We start from the raw sequence: 12,169 nt of genomic DNA on the forward strand, positions 1-12,169 counted from the left end.
GGGCAGAGAGAGGTTGAGCGGGCTAGGGTTAGATAGGGAGCTGTTGGGCCTAGGGGAGGTTGGGCCGGTCTGGGTGGAGGTCCAAGAGGCCGGTGGGGATGGATTAGGCCTAGAGAGGCCTGCTGGGCTATGCCCTCTCTCCCTCACTCCTCTTTATCTTTAACCAAAAAAACAAATAAAGAGAAGAAAAAGAAAGAGGGGGTTAGGGAAAGAAGTTGAACACGCGGATAATTTTCCCGGACTCATAAAAATGAGCTTGATCCAAGAAAAATTGAAAGTGAGCATGGGCATGAAGTTGAATTCAAACTCATTCGAATTATATTCAAATGAGTGTAGGAAGGAAGTGGGTATTTGGTAGATCCAAAAATGTTGAGAAATTTGGAAGAGCCTCGATAAATGAGATGAGAATTGACGGCAAAGTTTGAGGCAAGGAATTGAGGTAGAAAAATGCATGGAACTTAAACTGTAAGTGTGTTATGGTTTATTCCTAAAGGATGGAATATTTATCATAGCTCCCTAATAATATTGGGAGGGTAATTGTTATAAAGAGAAATCACCATGTGCGTTTCCCTCGATTTAAATGGATCGAAGATCCATACAATTTATTTAGATGAGTTTTTAAAATTAATGATATGATGGCATGATGACATGATGAAATGCAAGAGATGGCATGATGAATGCACAAACAAAACAAATCACACGACAAAACTCGGAATAGCTGGAAGTCTTATGTAGCGTCGGTCTCGGGGCGTTACAAGTGCCATGGACGAAAACCGAGCGCTGATGGTTGGAGCAGAGGGTCGGCCTTGATTATCATAGCCACAGAGGGTGCATAGAGGTCGTATTGGAGGAGTGGGGCGGCCATTTCCTGTATGAGGAGCTAGCCCCCTGCCCCGCCCCCTATAAAAAGGGCAGGGGCGGTGCCTCTCTGCACACACTTCGTCTTCTTCTTCTCCGCAACCCTTCCCTTCTAGCGATGGTGAGAGGGCGAGGGCGCGGCGGCGTCCCGGCGGCGGCGACGAGGGCTTCTACTCGACAGCGTATTCCTCCTCCGGATCCTGTGGTGGCAGAACCCGTCGCGAGGGGAGGAGGAAGGGGATGAGGTCGAGGTTGCTGCGGCGCTCGAGGAGGAGGGCGGGCCGGCGCCTTGGCTGCGCCCCCACCGGCGGCTCCTCCCCCGATGGAAGGCCACATCGGTCACCTTCCTCAAAACACCGGGCGTGAACCCTGCGGCTATGATAGTGACATAGGGCTTGCTGATAGCATGCAGCACACGTAGCAGCCCGGAGACGGTTCTCTTCGAGTAGCACAGAGTCGTCACGCGGGTGCTGATCTTGCGCTACTTCATCGTAGGCAAGCACTCGAGGCGGCCCGTAAATGAGTTCCGTGGGGATAACTGCTTCTACCCCATAAACCAGGGAGAAGGGAGTCTGCCCGGTAGCTCGGTCTGGTGTCGTTCTGAGGGACCAGAGAACTACCGGCAGCTCCTCGATCCACAGCCTGCTGTGCTTCTACAGCGTATCAAAAGTTCTTGTCTTGAGTCCATGTAGCACTTCAGCGTTCGCCCTCTCAGCTTGTCCATTTCTTCGGGGGTTTGCCACAGAGGCAAATGATATCTTGCATCCGAGGGCATGAACATAGTGCATGAAGGTGCGACTCGTGAACTGGGTGCCGTTGTCGGTAATGATCCTTGCCGGCACTCCAAAACGACACACCAATTCTTTCAAGAACTTGATAGCTGACTGAGCAGTCACCTTTCTCACTGCAGTCACTTCCGGCCACTTTGTAAACTTGTCAATGGCAATGGATAAGAATTCAAAGCCCCCGATTGCTAGGGGGAAGGGGCCGAGGATATCGAGCCCCGAGACCGAAAATGGCCATGATAGACGGATTGTTTGAAGAGCTTGGGCAGGCAGGTGGGTTTTCTTGGAATGGAACTGGCAGGCTTCGCAGTTGGTGACTAGCTCGACCGCATCTTGGAGGGCTATGGGCCAATAGAATCCTTGGCGAAATGTTTTGCCAACTAATGCCCTTGATCCAATGTGGGAGCCGCACATGCCTTTGTGGATCTCAGCCAACATTTCCTTTCCTTCTTCCCGGCAGACACACTTCAATTTCACACCGTTGGGCCTCCTTCTATACAGAGTGTCATCGACAAATTGGTACATACTGGCCCTCCGGGCTACTTTTTCAGCTTCGTCTTGGTCCCCGGGAAGCTCTCCGGTTTGGAGGAAGTGGACAATGTGCCTTGCCCAAGTTAGATCTTGGGGCTCGGCAACGAGGACTAGCAGCACCTCCTCTGCTGCAGGAGCACATGGTTCGTTCACGGGGTCCGTGGGCCCGGTTGGAGGGTGTGGTCCGGCAGGCTCCGGGGAGTTGTTTTCGGCAGGGTCTCTGCCAGGAGCGGACGGCTCTGCCGGGAGAGGCTTACCGGAGTCCAACTTTCTCCTTTTCCGGGCCATTGTTGCTCGGAATACGGAGGGCTGGGTGAGATGGAGAACAAAAGTCCCTGGTTCCACAGGAAGCTTTTGCGCAGCACACTTTGACAGATGATCAGCTATGCTATTGTCTGCACGGGGTACGTGCTCTGTTTGCAATCCGTCAAAGCGCTCCTCCAATCTCCTCACTTCCTTGACGTATGCCTCCGTCAATGGACTTTGATAATCCTTATTGACTTGTCTCACCACAAGCTGTGAATCTCCTCGAATGATCAGCTTCTTAATTCCCAATTCAGCTGCAATCCTGATCCCGGCAAGGAGCCCTTCATACTCAGTTGTATTGTTGGTTGCTTCTTCCCAGGCAAAATGCATTTGGATGACGTACTTAAGTGCTCCCCGGAGGGGGTGACAAGAAGCACGCCAGCTCCTACACCTTGTAGGGAAAAAGCACCATCAAAAGACATAATCCATTCTTGGGGCGATTCCTTGTCGGGGATAACTGTCTTTGTCTCTTCCTCATCAGGGGTTGGCGTCCATTCTGCAATAAACTCTGCCAATGCCCACTCCACTATTTTGCCGATAGCCTAAGGGTTTCGGAGTATCCTTTGCAATGGAAAACGAGTAGCAACCATGATATCATGGGCTTGGAAGTAGTGGCGCAGTTTCCTGGAGGCCATAATGAGACCAAAGATCAACTTTTGCACGCCAGAGTACCTCGATCTAGCCCCTGTAACAAGGAGCTGATGAAGTACACTTGGCATTGTACCACTTTCTTCCTTGCTGCGTCCTTGGGGTTGCTCTCGTTATCGTGCTCATTGCTGTCCTGATCCTTCTCTGATTCTGCCGGTCCCTGCTCACTCTCTGCCTCATCCACTTCTCGTTGCGCTACCAAGGCCGCACCGACCACTTGGTTGGTTGCCGCTAAGTATAGCAGCAACGGCTCATGGGGCTTGGGAGCAACCAAGGTAGGCACAGAGGACAAGTAGGCCTTCAACTCTTGCAAAGCTGCATCTTCTTCCGGGGTCCACTTCATAGGCTCTGCCTTCTTAAAAAATTTGAAGAACGGCAGGGCGCGCTTGGCAGACTTGGAGATGAATCTGCTTAGCGAGGCAACGCATCCTGTCAGACGCCTCACATCCTGAACTGTCCTTGGCACTACGATCTACTTGATAGCTTTGATCTTGTCGGGGTTGGCTTCGATCCCGCGATGGGATACAAAGAACCCAAGCAACTTGCCGGAGGGAACACCAAATACACAGTTCTCCAGGTTGAGATTCAAATTGATCTTGCGCAGATTAGCAAATGTCTCCTCCAAATCTTGAATAAGGGTGGCCTAATCCTTGGTCTTGACCACAATATCATCCATATAGGCTTCTATGTTTCTGTGCAACTGTGGCTAAAAACCAATCTGGACTGCCCTTGCAAAAGTGGACCCGGCACTCTTTAATCCGAATGTCATGTAGACAAAGCATTACGTACGACATGGGGTGATGAACGACGTCTTCTCTTCATCTTCCTTGGACATGAAGATTTGTTGATACCCAGAATATGCATCCAGAAAGGAGAGCAAATCATAACCTGAAGCAGAATCCACAATCTGGTCAACACACGGCTGTCGGATTACGGGTTCCGGCAAACCCTTGAGGTTCGAACACTAGGGTGGGGCCACGCCCTGGGCTGCAGGCAGGCAAGTCTGGGTACCCCCATTCCCAGGACACCGACAGTAGCCCCCGGGCCCAAGGCACGCTCGTACATGGCTTTGAGGCGAAGCCAAAGGTCAAGGGCAGAGCACAGCGGGCCCCAACCGCCTGCGTTCTTGATTGACGCGTGGCGATTGACAAGACGTGGGCGTCTCCACTTCCCCACTCCACCTTGATATCCGCTCGGCTAAGCGGCCACCGTGGTCTACAAAGCTCCACCTTCATCACTGGCAGGGAGCTTCCCAACTCCTCCATCTTTCCGGAAACAACGGTCCCCTTCTCCCATCCGACCAGGACTCGATCTTCTCCTCTGCCATGGCGTCGAGCCGGAAGGGGAAGGGAAAGAAGAAGCCCCATGTTTCAACTGAAGCGCCGGTGGCCTTCGAGCCCGCCGTTGAGCGGTCAGTGGTGCTCTACCAGGAGGCGATGAACAAGGTCCGCCCTGCACCCACCGCAAACTCCAATGAGTGGGGGAAAACGGTGGCCTGGCCTGCATCCCATGCTTCGGTCGACAAGACGGCCACTGAGATCCCCATCCATCTCCACGCCCTATGGGCTGGCCTGATTCCCCCTTTTTCCGCCTTCTTCAATGCCGTGCTTTCCCACTACTAGATCCATATGCTGCACCTGGACCCCTAGTCCATCATTCTTCTTGCCATCTTTGCTTTCGTCTGCGAGGCCTTGGTGGGCATTTCTCCTTCCATGGCCTTACTTCGCCATTCCTTCTCATTGCATCTGACCGACCCCCGCCAGCGCTCGGGATGCTTGAGCTTCCAGGCCGTGGCTGCGACGGCTGGTTCGGGGATTGACTTCGAGCTCTCGCCGTCCGTGAGCGGGTTTCGGAGGCGTTGGGTGTTTGTGGACGCCGGCGTGCTCAGCCCTCTGCTCTCGCTTCCGATGGCACCGGCTGTTCCCAGTTCCGGTTGGGGGCACGAGAAGCTCGCTGACCCCCGTCTTGCCCATGTCTGGCGCCGGCTGACTAGGTTGAAGGATCTCAACGTCACGACGCCCATGGTGGTGAAGGAGTTCGTCCAGCGCCGCATTGCCCCGCTCCAGCGCCACTCCCGTCCAATGTGGACCTTCTCTGCAACAAAGACCGCATCATTCTCCACGAGCCTGGGCTTCCTCTTGAGCCACAATGAACTGTGCTTGAGCTCCTGACGGGCGATCCATCGCCAGCCAACCTACCGGAGGAGGGCTGCCTCTTGTACTGCTACTCGAACAAGGTGGAATTCGCGACGCCTTTTGATGAATGGGGACTACGTCCGGTTGGCCTTGAAGGGCCTCACGAGAGCCCTGTCTTCGTGGCTCCCTTGCTTGCTGCCAGCGCGACACTCGCCTAATAAGTGGGCGCAGGGGGGCGACTGTCGTCGAACGCTGGCGACGCGGCTGCTGAGGAGGCGGTGTCGCTTGGGACTCCTGAGGCGCTGTCTCCTAGGGCTCGAGAGAGCCACCGTGAGGAAGCAGCTGAGGGACTAGTACAGCCCGATGCTCCTGAGGCCGAAGCCGCCAAGGCCCCAGTGAGTCGCCACGAGGCGGAGGCCGGGGACTCCGCGCAGCTCAGCATTCCTGAGGCCACCTCCTCAGGAGCCTGACTAGTCGCGCCTGGTGCTGGTGACCGCGCCCATTTCGACGCGCTCCGCAAGAGGAAGGGATCTCCTAGCTGCAGCGGCGATGCCTTTCGGCCATTGAAGCAGAGGAAGTACATTGCCATAGATGAGTGAGTACCTTAGCTTTGTAATTTCCTGAGTGCTGCTTCCCCTCTTGACCGTGGTTCCTCAGGGCCCCTTCTGCTAAGGCGACAAAACCTCCCGAGAAGCAACCTCCTCCTGCCTCAAGTCCTCCGTTGACCCTGAGCGCCTCCAGCCAACCTACCGCACTTGGCGCGAGGTCGGCCGGAGAGGTGGACGTGCCGGCTTGGCGTCTTGACCCCGCGTTCTTGCCGTCCCTCCTTCGCAGTCCTGCCAGGGATGCGGAAGGTGTGCCAAGGGCTCCTCCTCTGGTTATAGACCATGGCTGGGTGACCTCGGCCATGGCCTCTTCTTTGAGCAATGAGCCTTCACCCCTCCGGGCCTCCGCCGAGGCCCGAAGGGTGACTGGAAAGGCGCCGGCCCCCAGCCCCCTGCTAGGAGGATGCGAGCCACTTCGAACTTCTTCAACGACCTCCGGCGTGGAGGACGGACCCGGTCCTGCATTCGAGCTTGCGCGCAAGCGGGGTGCCGTCCGTCACGAGCTCTTCCAGTAGGCAATGGGTGCGCTGAGCCGGCTTGGGGAAGAGCTCGTGGATGTTGACGCCCGGCTTGAAACCGAGGGCCTTCGGTTGGTGGACGGATGGCATCAACTGAAGGTGGCCATCAACCTCGGGCGTCTCTAGTGCGAGCATGCCAATGCAAAGGCCGAGGCATCCCTTGCAACCTCGCGCGAGGCCAGCGCCCGAGCCTTGGAGGAGGCGAGGGAGGCTGACCACCGCCGGAAGGTCGCTGAGAGGCACAGGCAGGAGCTCCAGGCCCTGAACGTCTCCCTGGAGCAGAAAATTGAGGCGTGCAGGGCTGCCTTGGCGTCGATGAAGGGGGTGCCTTCCGAAGTGAAGGAGATCTTGAGGCACGAGGAGGTGCTGATGCTGGAGGCCACAGAGCGCATCCTCGAGCTTGATCGGTTGGAGACGAGGGAGCGCCTGGTCACCCAGGCGGAGGATGCTGCAAGTGCGCGTGAGGCCAGGATCGAGGAAGAGGTTGATTGCAGTGTGGCGGAGGGCTGAGCAGACCTTTCCAATAGACATGACCTGAAGCTGAAGCTGAGGGCAGAACCGCCGCCCTCAGGTCAAGCTTGGTTGAAGCGGAGCAGCGCGAGAAAGCCACCGCGGCTGCCCTGCTCTCTGTGCAGGCCGAGTTGGCCTCCGCTCGTGCCGAACTACTCCCGCTTCAGCGTTGAGTCACTGACACCGAGTCCCTCGCGCAGAAGAGCAGGGAGGAGGCGATCTGTCGGCAGACGTTGCAGCGTGAACACACCCCCATGCTTCGGGACTTCAGAGTAAGGGCCAACCAGACGCTAGGCGTCATCTCTGACGAACACGCCCCTCATCCCCATACAGAAGACTATGCCGGCCATCTCCACTTCTTTACCGAAGTCGTGACGCGCCTGGAGGACCAGGCTAAGAGGGCTCGCGAGCTTGTTGACGAGAAGAGCCATGGCCTCCTCGGGTGCGTGTTTTCCTGCGTCTTTAGTCATCTCTAGAACACCGATCACCACTTCGATTTCGACGCCGCCATCGCCCCAGTGCCCGGAGTCATTCAGGATAACCTGGCGCGTTGGGTGGATGACAATGTGGATGCTCTGGTCAGGTCCTCTGCTTCCGATGACGATGCGGTGGTGGTCGTGGCGGATGAGGGTGGCGCGGATGATGACGATGAAGATAGCGCCAGCAGCATGTCTGGGAGCGATCCGGAAGATGCGGCAAGCGACATGTCCGATTGAGCCCGTGCTCCTTTAGTTTGAGCATGCACGCAAAAGTTTGGGCAAGGCCCCTCAAGGTGTAAGAGCATTTTGGGGAGGGGAAGCCCCTCATGTAATCAGACTACCATTTTATTTCTTAGGCCAGACTTGAAACGCGCTTTCGCAGGCTCGCAAGCCCCCCGCGGGCTTGCGGATGTAACTTACCTTAGTCCGGGCAAGTTTCGAACTGATTTGGTAGTTGCGGACGTGTATTTCTCCCGAGGGGAGTCTGTAACAGCCCCAAAATTTGGTTTTCAATTTTTGAGCTGTTATTCCTTCCTAGCACTCATTTTTAAAATCTTTCTCCCGAGTTTGCTGGATGACTCTGGCTATTCTTGTCAATTTCAATCTTTCAAAACCTCGCTCATGTCTTTATCAGTGGGTAAGGCCTCATTTGCATCATCTCAAACCTTAATTCCAAATCTTTGAAATTTGGATATGTCCTTTGTGCTTACAAAGGAGCCATCATTTTCCTTGATCTATTGCTCTTCCCAATTGTTCCCAGAGATCATCCTCTCTTTCTGAACCTTGGATATGCAAAAATATTGCTAAGTCCCATGCAATATTTTTGAATTGTGATTTTTCCTTTTCTTGACTTTCTGAGGAATAAAATCCACAGGCATAGCTAGCCATCTCCTAACTTCATGAGAATTGGTGGAGTTGATACTTATGCCAAATCCAAGCTCTGGCAAACATATTGGCCATAATTAAATAAGGAAAATTGCCTTTTCCTATTTAATGCCAATATTGCATTTTTGCCATTTTCTAAAGGAACTACTATTTTTATAGCAGAGAAAATTCCCACATAAATTGTGGATCTTGTCCTTGCTATATAATCACTAGTTCCATCCTCATCTCATGTTCCTCAGTTCAAAAATTGGATTCATGATCCAATGCAGGTTTCTGCCTTCTCTAAAATTTTGCAAAGTGCTTTATTCTTAATCCCAATTGAGCTGCAATTTGGCAGGGTGATTAACATGGATAAATAAACCATGGATGCCAAATATGAGCTCAATCCATTCCTCCTAGCTCCCTGTGCAATTTTTCAAAGTTTCTGACCAGAATGCAACTTTGTGAAGGAAGTACCTTCATAGAGTTTCCAAATGGGATGAAACTTTTCCATCTTCTCAAGTATCTTAAATCATTAGCCTCCACCCAAATTCAGTTCATTTCATTGAACTATGTGAGCACAGGAGCAATTCCTGCCTTCTCTAAAAGTTTGTGAAGCTAGTGCATCTTAGCTTGCTCCATTATAGCTGAAAATATTCGCAGGCTTTCTCATATCCATATGATCTATCTCCACAAGATTTTGGCTTATTACATCTAGCCATTTGCCCTGAGGATTTTTCTGAAGTTTTTGGGCAGAAATGATGGCTGTGAAGGAAGTACCATTTTGGCAAGTCCAATTGGTATGATATTTTTACAGCATCATTATATATCCAAATAATCAATCTTTGCCAAGTTTTAGCTCAATACCTCACTCCTAGTGAGTGCTCCTTCATGCTTTAATTTCTGGGTCAGATTTAGCAGTTGTACAGCAACAATGCTAAATACTTGACCAAATGACCTCATAACCTCCAGGACCGTAGTCCTTGCTACCCTAAGCCTCACAGACATCAAATTTACCTTTTACCCTCTCTGGTTTACTCTCTAGGATGTGGTCAAGTTTGCAATAGCAAACTTGTGCAGCTTTGTTTACTCAGCTCCATTTGTCTCTGCCCGGTTGTTTACCGTAGTAACACTCTATCTTCGAAGGACTACGCGGTAGACATGAGCTGGCCTCAGTAAAAAACCCAGAGCGTGCTTTGTCCATGGTGACCATGGGAAATGCCAGCCCAAAACGGTGGTCTAGCCACTGTTGTCGTCGGCAGCGCTGCTCCGACCAGCTCTGGCCTCGCCATTAATGTCCTACAGCTCCCCCTTGATGTCGCCATCCCCCTAGACCTCTGGCAACCTTCGTTTTCTTCTCCGGCGAGCCGTGCCAACGACCGAACAGTGCGCTACTATAGCCATCGTCGCCTTCCTCGCTCCTGTCCTCTTCCTCCGTTCGTCTTCGAACGTTGCTCGTCTCCGTGGGCCTCTGCGCCGCGTCTGCTTCCTCCTCGTCACCTTCCCGCCACTTCCCGTGAGCCTTGGCCGCGCCTGCCGGCACTGCACCGTCGCCGACGCGCGGACACGTCGCCCGCCGCGTGCCACCTGCTCCCCCTCCTTCCCGAGCTTTCCCCGTGCCTATAAATAGCGCCCCCGAGCTCTCTCGCAGTCCACAATCCCTCCCCGAGCCTCTCCCCAAGCCCGGAGCCCCTCTCTGACCACCACCGTCGCCATAGCCGCCGCCTTGGGTCTCACCCGATTTCGGTGATCCCGAGCTCCCCTCGCCGTTCCTCCACCACCACCGCATCCCCCATGCTCCGGCGAGTCTCCCCGTGGCCTCAGCCTCTCCGTCGTGCTAGGTTGTAACTTTGCCATTCCTGTGAGTTGTGGAGCCCAGCCAGAGTTGTTATGCTGTCAAACCAAGACTTCCGCCGCCATTTAAATAGACTTTCGCTGCCATTTAAATAACCTTAGGGCTATGCCAAATGATTGTATTCATCAATGATGTACTATTCTACACACGTATTTGATGAATATTCTTGTACCTGGAATGCTGTATTATGGACCTGTCGTGCGTCAGGTGTTATTCTGGGCTGACGTGCGAAGGCCCCCTGCTCCATGCGGATCGGGGTGCCACAGAGTCCTCCGCGGGTTTGCGATGCCTTGGGCTCCTGAGGAGCCTGCTAGTCCACCCGAGAGGGCCTCACAAGGAGCGAGCGCCAGCCATGGCGGGGTGCGCGCGTAGCGCGCGCATACCACGCCCATCCCCCACTCGCGAGGTACTCGGGAGGGGGGAAGTAGGAGGCGCGAGTCTCAAAACAAGGCACGGATCGTGAAAACTCAAGAAATCAACATGAACGAGAAAAGACACCCCCCGCACTTGCCAATGAAAATACGACTTCAAATTCCAATCGAAAGGTTGCAAATTGAGGTACAGAAAAGTGGTTGAAAGCAAATGGCCGCATCCAGCACCTAGCTAGTCTTCTTGTGTTCCCACCAGCGCGGAGCTAAGTGCTTTCACTGGCTGTGAGCATAGTCATTGGGGGATAGTGTCGACGGCCATCGCGGAGCATGGTGCTTCCACTAGGACGTGGGCGGGAGCCCCCGAGGCCCGAGGGCGGCACTCCGGAGACTCCGGGGCATGTACATCCCCACTCATTATTACATGAGAGTGTCACGAGCGGAGACCTTCACAGGTGCAAGCCTTACTTCATATCGCCAGGCGAGGGCCCGGCCCTGCGCCACCCTCGACCACCATTGGGAAGTCCGGAAACCAGGACACGACCAAGGGGCAAAGAGGACGCTGGCAGCGCCCTCGGCGACCACGGGACCTCTGCCGACGGGGGGAAAGGCTCGCCGGCGCTTCCCCCGGCAGAAGGCCTACCTCCTTGCAGCGCCTTGCTCTGCGTGGCGCGGGGGAGGGACTTGCTCCGGACCTCCCCGGTGCAGCCCCCAAAAAAACCACTCCTGCCGCTGGCTGGGCCACTGCCCTGAGGTCTCCAACTACCCCCGTGGCCTGGTTCTCCTGCACTTCATGGTTAGCGTAAGCTCGCTCTTGAGATATTGACTGTACCCCGCCGTCGTCGTCGCTGAAGGGGTCGACGTAGCCTCCGGGTGGCTCGTGAAAGGCCCGCGCCTCGCGCCCTCCAGCCGCCCATCCTGGTCCAAGGAACGGATCAGGGACTTTCCCCGGCAGGTGTTCTACGTCCACCATGCGGGGCATGTAGGCGTCCGCGATTGCCTCGCCAGAATCACCACCCAGGTGCCCCGCGCCTTGAGCCACGAGTCCTGGTGTTGGGCCCTGGTGGCCACTGTGCGGTGTCCTAGCGCGTCGTTGTGGTGGGCCATCAGCACTAGTCCCTCATGGAAATGGCGGGGTCGCGACAGGACTGCCAGCGCCATGACCCGCGCCCGTGTCGTCGGGTCCCCCTGACGCCCTAGGGGGCATGCAGGCCTGCCGGGGCCTCGCGCGCGCTTCTGCCACAACCTGGGGTGTGGCCAAGGAGAAGAAAGGCTGCGTACCCCTGTAGGCGGCGTCCAGCAGTTCGGCGACTCGCTCCAGTAGTGCATAACGGCCGCTCTCCGCCAGTCTGCACCGCAACAGCTCTCGCGCCATGGTGAGTGCGGCTCGCACGTTCGCCTGCTCCCGTCAGGTGTGTGGTGTCGTTGATGCAGCGTAACCTGAGGATCGTGCGGCGGCGCGCGTGCGCCGCGGCACGAGGGTGGCGCGCATCGCCCTGCGCTACCCACGTCCGCGGGTGTTGGGCGGCGCGCGTGCCGCCTGGAGCGCGGAGTTGAGGTCTTCTGGAGCGGACGGCGGCGCTCGAGCGGGCCAGGCCGCTCAGCGGTCGGCTTGGGTCCTCGGATCGTCAGACATCGGAGCCGTGGGGCGACAACGAGTTAGTTGATGGAGAAGAAAGCTTCACCGCACCCCTACCTAGCGCGCCA

The sequence above is a fragment of the Triticum aestivum genome, chromosome 7D (assembly GCF_018294505.1).
Source record: "Triticum aestivum cultivar Chinese Spring chromosome 7D, IWGSC CS RefSeq v2.1, whole genome shotgun sequence".
NCBI lineage: Eukaryota > Viridiplantae > Streptophyta > Magnoliopsida > Poales > Poaceae > Triticum > Triticum aestivum.